Source organism: Anas platyrhynchos, chromosome 6, assembly GCF_047663525.1.
Source record: "Anas platyrhynchos isolate ZD024472 breed Pekin duck chromosome 6, IASCAAS_PekinDuck_T2T, whole genome shotgun sequence".
Lineage (NCBI taxonomy): Eukaryota > Metazoa > Chordata > Aves > Anseriformes > Anatidae > Anas > Anas platyrhynchos.
This window is the reverse complement of record NC_092592.1, coordinates 30008062-30022180: the sequence shown is the minus strand read 5'-3', so window position 1 is coordinate 30022180 and position 14119 is coordinate 30008062. Positions and strand designations below refer to the sequence as shown.

At 37.7% G+C, this 14119-nt stretch overlaps 1 long non-coding RNA gene across 1 annotated transcript; it reads left to right on the top strand.

The window, feature by feature from the left end:
* The first annotated feature begins 1461 nt into the window (after nt 1–1461).
* Nucleotides 1462–12867, top strand: LOC140002842 (uncharacterized). Its single transcript, XR_011810378.1, has 4 exons — nt 1462–1549; nt 11159–11462; nt 12242–12337; nt 12623–12867. It is a non-coding gene; the product is annotated as an uncharacterized lncRNA (long non-coding RNA).
* Nucleotides 12868–14119: the final 1252 nt, after the last annotated feature.

Below are 14119 nucleotides of genomic sequence, written 5' to 3'. Positions count from 1 at the left end.
AGTCTTAATTTTAAGAAAATATTTAGTAAATTATAAAAATCAGAATATTAAAAAGTAGTTTTATTCCATTATATTATAAATAAAATATTTCTTCTGGATTTGAACTTTCAAATATAAATGATTTTATTTTTAGAATAGAGAATATATAAAAAAAAAAAAAAAAGATTTTTGATTCAAAGCACACTCCTTTTTTGGTTTGATGAGAAAAATATTACTTCTATTCACTCAGAAAAGAAGGTTATCCTGCCAGTCAAACTACCCAAGAAAGAGATGATCTCAAGCAGAATTGAAGCTCACCTATGAATATTTGTCCTAGCCTGAAGCTGAGGCTCAGCTTACTATTTTATAATTTTCTTTCAAGGGTTTTGAACTAAAGTCTCACCTCCTTAGCTCCAACACTAACTACCTGTACAGATCAGGACTGATCCTGGTCTCTTTTTAAAAATTATTTTTATTTTTTTTAGTTTTTATTTTGATTCAGAATAAATCGTCTGTAATTTAAAAACATTGTCTTTGGAGTTATACTGGATGCCACTTCCTTTGAGCTTTTAGTCTGAGATCAGAAACCTTTCTACAACATCAGCTTTTTGCTGATAGTCAACTTCTCTGAGGTGTTACAGGGTGAATCAGAACATCTCTCAACTGATTTTTTTAGTATGCTTGAGATTATGGCCAGTGCCTACACAATGTTGTTGCCATTTTTACACAGGAATATCCTAGCTACACATGAAAATTCTTGAAAGCAGATGTATCACTAAGGTAGCATTTGAGAATTTCTAAATTAGACCAAATTATGTAATGCAAACAGAATGGCAACAGGCAACCTCTTCCCTTACTAGGCCTCCTAGGGAGCTTTGTGACATACATAAATGAATTATGGGTAAGTCAATTGCAGTTTCTTCTTAATCATACAGGGTAATGTAGTTTTGTGCTAATTAAGAAATAGATATTAAGCTAAAACAATTTGGGTAAGAAATTATAAAGATGTGATTGTATGTTAGACAGCCATGTGAATAGACTCATTATCAGATTGTTAGAGCAATGTGCATTTTGATAAGATACCCGGAAATCCTGACTATAACAACAAAATACCCTTCATAATTACATTATTAGTGATTATTATTTGAAATTATTATTTCTTGTCCAGATAAGCCAACATGAGTTTATGAGAAGGAAAAAGAAGTGCAGCCTGTTAAGAGAGTGGAAGGGCTTTGGTGAGCCCCTTACTCTTTACGTGTTCAGAGTGCGTTGTAAATCCCTAGCCCTTTGCCAAAGTGGGTCATTCCAAGCTGAGTCTTTTAAACAGCTTCTCCTCACGTTTTTGAAGACCCAGGCCTGATAAGGCACCAAAGAGAAGTTCCACACAAGACACCTTCCATCTCCACCTCCCTGTACTTCATCATCCTTTGCTGCATCTCTGGTGGGGATGCAAAGTGACATCATAAGTGGGAACTTATTGATGTAAGAGATGTCCCTGAAAGAGGGACAGCAGAGGGAGCAATGTTGCCATTTCAATTAAACCTGTTAAGGATGGCTGGAACAGCTTGGTGTAAGCTCACTGAAAGGCAGATAAGTACTGCTTGTTGACTGCTATTTTTAATTAAGCAAAAATAACACTTCAGCAATCGTGGGACTGATGATGCGGCAACTTGCCAGCTTCATTATAACCGACATCCTATTCCTAGGTCTTTCCTGGATTGCTCTTCAAGCACTCTTCAGCATCATTCCTCCTCATTTCCAAGGAGACTGAAGTTCATATTGGTTAAGGGGTGGTTTGGAATTGCAAAAGCACAAAGTCAAGAAGTTGTAGCAGAGTCAATATCTAAATGTGCATGACTTTGAAGAGTTTTCTGTCTTTTCACCATTGTCTTTCATGACATTTTACAGGGCATAATCAGGAACCCCAGAATGTCTTATTGAGGCTTGCCTCTTTTTGTCATGCTGATCTTGTACAGTACATACAGATCAGACAACAAAAGCTAATAGCTATAAGATACCTTAGAGAAAAGACCTCGTGGCATACTTAGCCTAGTTTCTGCAGTTACAGACAACATCATGGACCAAACTCCATCTTAAAAGTAAAGATTCATTTTCCTCTGTTATGGGATGTATGCTCCAGAACTGCCTTGGTCCAATGTTTAGAAATAAATCTGTCATTACTGTTAGTTTTGACTTGATCATTCGTGGGCCAGTAACTTCCTTCTGAAATTTTTCTCTTCAACCAAGCCAGTATAAGAAAACATCATCTCATGAAGTAGCCAGTTTTCTTTAATTTATTTCCAGTCTTTCAGTAAGGTTGGATCAAAGAATCCTTTATTGTTTACATGATTGTTTGGCATTAGTTCTTTGGACCAGATATGGAATCCTAACAGTTGTTACTGTGCTATGGAATACACACATATCCCAGGGTGTAGTAATGTGCACTAGCAGAGAACGTAACAGGCAGGGGAGCTGGCATTTCACACCTCTAACACCCGACTGCAGTTCCCGATCTTGAGCTTTCAGATCCCCTGCAACTCGCCTTTGCCCTTCAGTTAAATAGGTGTAGTAGCTACACTCACCTTTTTTTATGGGCTAATCTGAAAAATGCTGAAAAAAATTGTATGGCAGCTAAGTACAATGCTTTTCCAAGCTATCTTTATCTAAACTTGCTTCCTGTATACTCCATGTAAGTACAAGTTGTATTTAATGCAAATGTTTTCTCCACTCCTGTCATAAAGGACGTCAGCAATTGAAGAAAAATTCAGGGCATTTGGGATTAGGCTATAAAAAACCTCCACACTTGAAATAACCCATCCCCCATCTATTTTAATTTAAAACCTGCTTAAAACCCATTTTTGAATTTCCAGTGCTGTTATAAGGTGTTTTAACACACATGAAGCAAATGAAATTATTTTGTAATGAAAGTCTTGTCATACATCATTAGGATCTTCTTCCTACCTATAGGGCCATTTAGGAAGCTGAATAAATCTATCCAGCTTTATAGCTGTAGAGACGGTACATTAAGTTTGCTGGTCCCAGAGTGCCTGAAGAAATCCAAACACAAGTATTCTTCAAGTCCAGGAGATTTTATTTTCTAACTTCCAAATGTAGATGGGTAGAGACCTTCAAAAGCACATCCTTAGCTAGCAATTGTGAGCAGAGGTCTGCAAGCTTTAAGAAGACATTTTTCACAAAGCACCCTGAAAAATGTGAGCACTAAACTGATAGTGAACTCAAATCGATCTCCTTTTCACATCCATGTTGTTGGTCTTTTCAAGGCACAGAAACCTAGTATTCTGAACACTTATTTAGTCAGTATCCCACAGTACTGGATCTTGCTATAAACTGCAAACAGCTGTAGTCAGCTCTCAGATATCATGACAGCCTGGGATATTGGCCATCAACACCCTGACCAAGAGTGACACTCCCAGAGCTTACTGAACTCTCAGCTGTGAGAGCACAGCTACAGCTGGGGCTGCAGCACAAGCTGTGTCATAGAATTGCTCAGGATTAAGAAGCTGGTCATAGTATCCATGTAAGCATATACTAAAAGAAATATTGGATTTTTGGGGTACTTTTCGGTAAGACAAAATCCAAACCACTATAGTTCCCTTCTTCCAGAAAATCATTGCCTTATGTCTAAACTAGATTTTATGGTTAGCTTCCTACATAGCTCACATTTGGCTGCAGAGACTACTGCAGTTCCTAACCAGTGTATGAAGCACAATCAAACTGGGTCTGCAGCTCAAAGTCAGGAGAAGAAGACCATAGAAATCTTTGCAGAGCTCACTCACAGGGTGGTGATCTCCTTGTTTATTGATGGGAAGTAAAAAACGCCTCCTCACTCTTCATCCACCTAGTTAAAATATAATGCGCATTTCATAACGCCAAGATTTCTGGAACTGGTTTGAGTTATGTTTTTCTTTAGGGTAAAATTGATCAGTCTCTATGTGTTGCAAATATTATATGAACACAGATTAGTTCTGGCCTGAAAATAGGAGTTCCCAATATGAGTATATTTTGTCTCATCAACTGCCCGTATGATTAGCTCTATCCTGCTTGAAGAGCAGGATCAATATGCCTACACAGTGGAGGAGCTAAACCATGCTAAGAAGGTTGAGGTTAGTGCTCCCAGATCTCCTAGTTTTGATCTCTCTCATCATTTCCCCAGATTGAGCACCAAGGTATGGAGCATGTTCAAGATCTAGTCCTCAGGATCATGGCCAAAACTTTCACATGAACATTAAATGATAGAAGAAAATGAGTCTTAATTTCAGCAGAAGCCGACTGCTGGCCTTGTCTGGCAGTGCCTGAAGCATCCTCAGTTAAGAATTACAGCCAAAACAGTGTGTGAAAGCAGAGGAAAGCTGTCCATTTTTTATTGGAGGAGAGTAAATAAGAGAGATATCGGACACAGTTTACCAGCAGAGAGTTGCAAACTGAACTAGGAATTACTGTATTCAGTTTCTAAGGCTGTCAGTGAATGGGGAGGAAGAAGATGGGGTAAGAACATGTTTGTTCTTATAGAGTAAAATAAATTTAGCAGCTCTTTTGAGACGGTGAACTTGTCTTTGACAGTTACTATTTGTGTCAGTGGCTGAGCTGTTGCTATGTTTGCATTCATTCTCTGCAAAACACTGCATTCTTTAGGCAGTTTGAAAATCTTAAATCCATCTTTTCAAAAGAAAGTTTCTAACCATGGATGAGCAAAACTGCTTCTTGGAGGCTGGATAGGCAGAAAAGGGTTATTTGATTATACATAGGCAAAATGGTCTTTTGCTCCTTCTCCTGCCCTGATGTTTAGCAGAGGAGGACTTGGGCCTCTCATAAACATCTGAGCCCAAAAAAATCTCATTTCAAATGCATTGACCTCTACACAGAGGGAGTTTCAGAGACTGAGAATACCTACCTATTGTCTGTTTTTTTTCTAACCTACATATGTACTCACTTTAAAGTCTCCCCTTGCTCTCAGTGGTTACTTGTAAACTGTCTTAGACTTCATATTAAGCTTAGGTTTTAGCTTTTTGCTTCCACTCTGGAGGGAAAGCCAGACTCAAACACCTGTTAAAAAGATATCATTAAACTCTGAGTGTTCTCTGTTCTGAAGGCCTTTTGGGTGAAGGTCTGGAAGAGATTGTCCAAATTCAGCTTCAGATGGCAAGATGGGGAAGGAGTCCCTGGACAAAAGAAGGGGTTGAAGCTTTCCAAGAAATATATCCTTCATTTGTCACTGTATCACCTCCCTGTACTGAATTTTGTTTGATATTAGCAAACATTATATAAATAAACCTCCCTAAAGATCACATGGTACAGAAACAATTACACTGCTGTGTAATTAGGAGACTAATAAAAAACAAAACAAACAAACAAAAACAGTAACAACAAAAAAACACACCACAGATCTCCCTTTTCTAAATTTTGAACTAGTAAGAACATTCCCTGCCTTTTAATTAAATTCCTTGCCTGTTAAATTGGCCAGCAGATACTTCAGAAGCGGCTACTAGGTACTTATTGCACACTGTTGCTCAATTTTATGTGCTCAAGTAGTGTGAAAGCACACACTCAAGCAAGGGAACAGAGGGAAAGCCCCAGGGCTGCAGTTAACTAACAAAGTGTTGTATGTTCTGCTGGAATAGAGAAAATCAGGTGTTCTCTCTGATGAGCCTTGCAGGTTTGTCTGAACCATCCTGGCAGGTTGGCTCCTGGTTTAAAAACCTCCTTCAGTTCAGAGGTAATGGATAAAACTCCCCAGAATAAACCACCAGAAAACTCTACAGATTAAAGCACCAAGATAAATGGATGAAAACCAAGGGAAAGCATAAGTTTTGAGTGCATACTGGAACACAAAATATAAGCTTTTTATTTTTACATGCATCTCCTTGCTGCCCCTGAGCCTCAGACACCACTGTGCTAAGCAGTAAGGCAGCGTGACAATAGACAGCATCTGCCTCCAGAGAGGAACCAATATAAATAAACAAATAAGAAAGATAGGGCAAATATTAAAAAAACCAGCATTTTATCATAATCAATGCTTGAATTTGTAGGAGCCTTGAAGAAACACTGGTGCAATCAAAAGCATGTTTGTTTTTCCAATTATACCAGCTCATCTAACAATGAAATACCTTCTATTAACACTTTATTTGCCTATAACATCACATTATTTTGGCCACAATAACACTGCAATTACTTAAGTTTCCAGAATATTTATATTTACTTAAATTTTATGCTCAATTAAGCAAATCTTGATAGGGAAAAGACTGTGTTCATAATGCAGATGGTGTTCACGCCACACATTAGTACAGTATTCTTACTAGCTTGGAAAGCCAGTCAAATCAAGGACAAAGAATAGGTCAAGAACGTGAAAAATAACATTGACACAACAGATATTTCCATGTCTTTGTTTTTCTGTAGCTGAAAGGGAAGCAGCCATCATCACCCTGCTCTCCAGAGAAGCAATGTGCTTTCTTAGCTTAAGTGCTTCCTTTGAAATTTTGTCATTTTCTGTATTAATGAAAGCTCAGTATTTTAATCATTAAAGCTTAGAATAATCCAGATCACAGAACTATAACAACTGCAGCAAGTGAGAAGCATCTTTTCCAACAGGAAATGCTTTAAAGAGATACAAGAAAGAGAAGAGAACATACCTTAGTTATCACACCCAGATACCATGTCTGGGTAAAGCAATTAAAGACCTCAGCTGGCAGGAGAAAAAATAAATTAACAAGTAAAGTATAACAAGGTAGGCAGTATAATAAGAGTAAAGCAGAGGGAAGCCTCAGTCCTGTAGGGACCAGAGTTATGACAAGTGCTCAACCACAGAGCATAAGAACAAATCAGAGTTCCTTAGGCTTTATAGATGCCTTGCACAGCAGGGGCTTATATCCAACCTAATAGAAGGAGAGAAAGAGGGAGAGGAGAGGCAGAAGGTGCCGGTAGAGTGGGATAAATATTGTCCTCATTGCAGGGGAAGAACACCCACAACACATCTCTGGCAATAAATATTAGCTGTAGATCAAGATTCAGTCTGATATACTAAAACAGGTTGCTTATGAAAATCTAAGAACTAAATATTTTATATTCTTGTTGTTTAAAACCCAAGAAGAGAAGATTTAGGCAAGAGCCTGAGGAAGGTTAACAAGATAGTTTTGCACATGTTTACAAAGAGCTTGTCTTGAGCCAGATAAAAAGGATGATCGTATCTGTTTGATTATCAAACAAATTACAGCTTCCAGCTGCAGCACATTATGCTTTAACCAGGCTGAGCCACAAAAACAGATGAGAAACTTCCTTCCAAAATGAGGAATAGATTATTGCTTATCTGGTGGTCTAAAATGTCCCTCTTTTTTTTAAGCCCCTGGGTAATGTCTCAGGCTCCCTCATATATCAGTCTGGGATGAAAGTCCATTGCCTTAAAAAAAAGTTTTTTTCTCCTAATACTTCTTATATAACACACCTGTGGAATTGATTAACATAGCTGCAAAATAGTTAATGTATAAGTCAGTTTTTAGTCCACCTCTTACAATGTTTTTGCATCACAATTAACATTTAAAGTGAAGAGGTGAAGTACAAATTTACTAAAACAGATAATTTATAAGTTTGATTTCCTGCACTACCAGACAAATGTCTCAGAAAAACAGGTTAAAGCATTACACGGAATGATGAGCATTAGAAAAAGGCTACTGATTAACAGTTATATCAGCAACAAAAAGGTGGAAACGAATCAATGTTTACTCAAAAAAAAAAAATGAAATTATGTTTGAACTTTTCTGAAGACTGCTTCCTCTGGGCCATCTGAAGGCCTCAAGATGACATAAAAACATCCTGCAAGACTCCCTGGTGTTGGATGAAAGGGTGATGAGAGAAACCAGCTGGCCCCATATCTACTGTTTTGAGAATTTATCAAATTTACATATATCAATGTATGATATCCATCAACATAGAGAAGTAGTAAGTGTCTCCATTTTCACTCCAACCACTGGGATCCTCCAGCTGCAGACCTGTGCTGCTGAAGCCCAGATATGACCTTGCCAAGTAATTGCAGGAAGCCTACAGCTGCTGGCAGGTGCATGAAAGACAAATGAGCCTAATAAACTACTAAGAGAATTAGTGCTAGACTATTAAGTCCAGGTCCCTGGTGATATGAAGGTATTTAAAAATCAAAGGGAATTAGGAGTCCAAGTAAAGGTGCAGTCTTAGTCCTACAGATAGGTATCTGTACTGGAATTCTTGGAGCCATCAGATGGGCTCTGGATTCCTTTGGAAAAATCAAATGAATAAAGACAAAAAAAAAAAAAAAACAACCACCACCACCAACAACCAAACCAAACCAAGCCAAGCCAGCCCAGCCCAGCCAAGCCAAACCAAACCACCACCACCAACAAAAACTGAAACTCTGTAGAGCATTTCTTGCTGCAGAAATCTTTCTTTGCTTTGGGCAATATATCTTTCAAAACAACTGACTTTCATTTCAGAGATTCCAGTCATCCCATGTACTACTCCCAAAATTTCCAGGCTGCATCCTTTTCTGGAAGAGCTTTAACAGTTGTTCTGTTCTGACACTTGACTTTCCAGCCAGATCTGGGATACTTAGAGGAGCAGTAGGAAAAATTTATTATTATTTCATGAGGAATTTAGAATTTCAGCCCTAGAGATCAACAAACATTTCAGAAATTACATGACAGTCATTTGTGTGTTCTTAGCAAAGGAATGGATGGGGAAAAGACTGTGTTAAATAAATAAATAAATAGATAGATAAATAAATAAGATGGGAAAAAAGCAAAACAAAACAAAACAAAACAAAAAACTCAGGAGGCTCAGGTCAAGTCTGTTTGCTTATTTATTTCCCTGTATAGTTTCAGTGTTTATTCCAGGAGAGAGAAAAGTAAAGGGAGAGATGGAGAAAAAGAATAAACAGAGGTAGTTTATAAAAATATCATAAGAATAATGCTGTTCCCATTATCACAGAGCACATCTGTCAGCTCTATCCATTTCTTCTATATGGGGTGGAGAGACCTCTGACATTTCAAATGCATCACTCTAATCAAATCCCTATCCTCCTGAAATGATTTCTGAGACTGCATTATAGGTCTATAGAAATACATGAATGAATAATACTTTGGAGAACAATAAGTAAAGTAGCAGGGACAGAGCTGAAATAACTGGGTTCACCAGCACTAAAAAGTGAGGAAGCCATTAATCCCTGAAGATAAAGTATTTTCAGCTCTAGACCATTGAGATCTGCATGGCTGTAGGGAGAAACCACTCGGTGTGTTCCCATTTAGCACTGCAGAGCAGTGAAATTATCGGCACTTCTCATGGTACTGCACTGCCTGGCAGGAGAGTCAAACACTGAGTTTCACGAAGGGCTGAGGGGCTTTTAAGGCAGTTGTCAGTCTCAGTTTTTTAGCCAAAGGATTTATATTTCTGCTTTCACAACTCTCTGTAGCCACTTTACAACCACTCCCTCAGTTGCAAGACTGCCCTTGTTCTTAGATGCTATAGCATTGCAGTAAAAATGTTATGAGACAGTATTCCTGATCTCTCAACATGTAAGTCATGGTCCAATACCTAAAGCCATTTAAGAGTTACATTTGTCAGTTCAATTACAAGGACTGTAATTGGTTTGTGTGATTTTATATTCCTCATCAGATATTATTCATCTCATTTGAGTTCAGCCAACAAAACAGGGAGTATCTAGTCTAAAACAGAGACCCGTGTTACTACAATCAATGAGTGGTAAGCACATGGCAGAAAACAATTTGTCCTGTCTCAGGACTCACTTAAGACGAAGTCAATTGATGTGTATTCCTTTCCTTGTCCCCCACCATTAACTACAAAGAAAGACTAGAGGATAAGTTTAGGATTCATTTAATCTAACCATAGGTGTCTAGAAGTGAAACACCTAGACTCCCTATGTTGTCAGTGAGAGTAATGGGAATCCCTACAAGGTAATTTGTTCCTTCTGTCTTAAACTAGTATCTTACTGTGGAATGAGTCACCCTCTGAAAGTCTCTGTTTCTGTTTGTGGACTGTTGAGGGAGTCTAAGGATAGGTTTCATAACACTTCTTTTTGAGTATTTACTATACAGAGAGAGTGCAGAATATTTAAATTTCTGCTATAGTTTTTATCATTTATATGGAGCAATGTCAAGAAATTAAATAAGTAGTGAAGGAGAAAAAAAAAAAAGAGGAAAATAAAGTCATCAGGAAACAGAAAATAGTCTAGAATAACAAAAGACTGATAACAGGGTTCTGAGAGGTTTATTAGTCCATCCTCATGGTCAAATCTTGATCAACAAGAAGCAGTTATGTAATAACAAGGAGTTTGCTATGACTGTATACAAACATTCAATAGATATTATACCAGCTGCTGTAGGCTGAGACATCTCCCTAGTCTCTCAGCACACATTTGTCTTCTGCCTCTAGGAGAAATCTGTACTCCAGATTTCAAATACAAGCAAAAAAGGATAAGAGGGAGGATCCCAACAAATGATTTCATGTGCCATAGGAACATTACATTCATCTGTAGTACTACTAGGAGACTAAGGATTTAGAATAAATGAACATAAATGTTCTGGTCAAAGCACTTATTTTATGTAATTTCTTCTGCAAAAGAGAAACAAGTGAAAGCTGCTTTCTGTATAAAATTTAAAGCTGGAAGAACTTTACAATGGCAGGACTGAGTTCATATGGTTCAGCTGGGTTCATTAGTAGGATCCCAGCTGGAGTTACACTGATTTATGCTACTTAGGATTCTGGTTCAAAATACCTTCCTAACAAAGTAGTGTCAGAGTGAAAACTAGTTATGGGACCTTTTCTAGGAAGTACTCATAATTAATTTACAACCTCACAGTTGCTGACCAAGGTTTAGGTCTAATTCTAAATCACAAAACTGAGCAATGGAACTTACTGGGAAATTGAGAGAAAATAACTTCTAAAGGGACAAAAGGTTTCATAAGTCAGTGTTTTCTTACATAACATATTTTTTCCCTCTTTTTATCTCAAACAACTAAGGAAAAAAAAAAAAGGCAAAAAAAAAAAAAAAAAAAAAAAGCCCCTTATTTTATGACTTCTCAGAGGGTAATACTTTGGTTAGATAACAAACACGTTATTTCCTATGAGGGAATGGCAGTATAGCATGTGCAATTGCCTCAAGCTATTTTTTTTTTTTTTCCAGGAGGAACTGCCTGGACCCTATCTAGTATCACATGACTGCAACGCCATGTTAGGAGCAGTTTAAACTGGCTGGAATCTCACTGCAGTTATTGCTCTCCTCAAGAGGAATTTCTAGACAGCAGACAGAGTTGGATGGACACAATCTCTTTATCAGAGAGCCTGGATTTCTGAAAAGAAAATGGCACTCCTTGCACTCACCTTCAGGCAGATATTTCTTCGACTTGGATTATAGAGGAAAAGATGAGACTGAAGTATCCCTTTTTCTTAGTAGGTTCAATTACACATCCATCTCTCCTATTGCTAAGGTATGTCCACAAATCCTACCAAATAACCTAAAGAGCTGTAGGAATTGCTACTTTCCCTTTCATTTCTTCTGAGCATTTGACCTCCGGAACTGATCAAGACAGCTGAAAAGAATTAATTCAGGATATTTATCAGTTGGTATGGCCATTGTCCAATGCCCTAGACACCCAGACAAAGAAGTCTTTACAGCATTTGAGCAGAAGGTAGGATGGAAACATTTCCGTAGCAATTTCCTTTTATGTGTTGTGGCAGAAAGAGGCCACTCAGACACTTTGAATGATAAGTTTTAAATAGCAGTTGTGGGAATATTTGCAGTTAATGGTTTTAGATGATGTGGTTTAGGGAATTGCATTTCTTTGGTGGTATAATGAAACAAGGACACTCACATCACAACTCCAGGAGTGGTGGTTGGTCCTGAACACTACTTTAATTGGAGCTTTAAACTACAGAAGGATAGAGGTGCAAGGAAAAAAGGAGTTATAATGCAAGTTGTTCCTTGCATAAGGCAAACACAGTAAAAGCAGTTTGTCATGGGAATTCCATCACCGTAATGTATGAACATACTTTTTCTCAGCAATGTAGGTGCAGAAATTGAATAGAGCAATCCTGTATCTTATGGTTGGATCTAGTCCCATGTAAAATTAATCACTGCCAATTTAAAACAGATTCTTATTCCAGATCCCACTAGTTTTCATAATAATATCATATTGGAAGTCTATTGACTACTCTATTTATAAAGAAAAGAAAGAATTTAATCATGTATTAACTCAACTCTTAACAGATGATGGAAACACCATTTGATCTCAGCTCAGTGGCTGGAAGCCCAGCATGTGACTGAAATAGAATCTCTTATCTGGAATAGCAGCAAAATTGGAAGGTAAAAAAAAAAAAAAAAAAAAAAAAAAGGAAAGCTTGAGGAAAATACACAGATCAGCTGGAATCATGTGCCTTTTCTGAGGGATGATATTGACAGTTTTGCCTGAGCCTTCTAATTCTAATAGAGGGAATGGAAGACCTGGTGGAATCAAAATTTTATGATACTGCTATTCTAAGTATAATAAAATTAGCACAGAGTCCACCTTATATATTAGGTCCAGAGCAAATGAACCATTAACACACTAAGGAAAATGTAGCCAAAAATGTCCATGTTTTGTCTGTACAGCATCTTTCATCCATATACCACTGATAGAAAATTTCTACAGTCAAGAAAGAAAAGGCAGAATCCTATATTGTTACCAGGAATTTTTATTTCATGATTTGAAGGATCCTCATAAGGTGACTAAAGATACCATGTTTACATCGTTCTACCATGAACTGCTTCTTTGGAGTATTAAATAAAGGTGCTAGGAAGATGGAAGATGGATCTGCCAAGACTGGTGAAAGGAGTTTCATCAAACTCCCAATGTGACTCCCCAGCTGTGATATTTCTTTTGCTAATTCTCTGAAAGAACAACCCTGCAACTCCTGACAATAATTAAACAAAACCCTGCACAATTCCTGCTGCGGAAACAGAATCAGACCTTACTCTTCATACTGCTAAGAGTATTACAAGCACTTGTATTTTTTTATTTTTTGTTTTTTCAGATGTACTTGTTTAAAGCTTTCCAATAAGCTGTGATGTGAATGTTACCACCCATGAATTTTCACTATGCACCAAGCAAAATGGAATCTCTTCTAATTATAACATATTACTTTGAAACTGGAAAAGTAACGTTTTGAGGAGTAGCACAGTTCCTCATCTTCTTTCTCTTTGTCACTGCTCCTTGCTGGCAAAAATTGCTCTTGGCTTCATTCAGAGCTTGAGACAAGTGGAAGAAAGCAGGCAGACAGTTAAGGAGGGCTTAGTCTGTGTGTACTGCCCTCTGCAAAAGTATTTGATGTCTGGCTTCCAAGGATCCAGCTCCAGTCGTCCAGGCCAGGGAAACACTACATTATAGAGAGACAAAGAGAAGATAAAATCTTGAGCTGTGAACACCTACTCCTTAGCTCCACTCTTCACAAAACTGTCTCCCACCCACAGTCCTGTGGGACAAGTTGAACTCCATCCTCTAGAAGGCCCTTGTGCTCCATATCCAGATGTTAAAACATTACATCATGCACTGCCTGCTGGCTCTTCTGCCACATAATATTCTCATTTGAAAACTTTTCACATTGATGTATAACTTTGATTTCATTTCATATGGTCAGTGCCACCAAAAGGGGGAAAAAATGCTGTCAGAATGTAAACTTTTCATGTCTTAAATGTTTTTGCCTCAGAGAAAAAAAGCAAATCAAAAATCCACCAATAGCAAAATGGAAATCATTAATCTTCAGAAGACTGAAAAAGAATGAGGACCATCATGAAAATAAACATTCCAGCAGCACAATCAAGCTGGAAGACTCCAGTGTTATTGGGTTACCCACTTCTATTTCAGTATGTCAAATTTCCTCACAATCAAAATTCATGTTTCTGAGGAGGAGCTTGTTTGCTGCTGTCAGAAAGAGCCTGCAAGGTAAGTACTGTGTGACCTGATGAGGTACAATGAAAGAGGAATATTGTATGTGTCATCTCTTTCTGACATATTTGAAAAGAGATCTGCATTGCCATTGGTTCTTATGATGTTACTATTTCTACTGCAGGAGCCTAGACTTCAGGAAAACAAAAGGGTTTCCACAACAA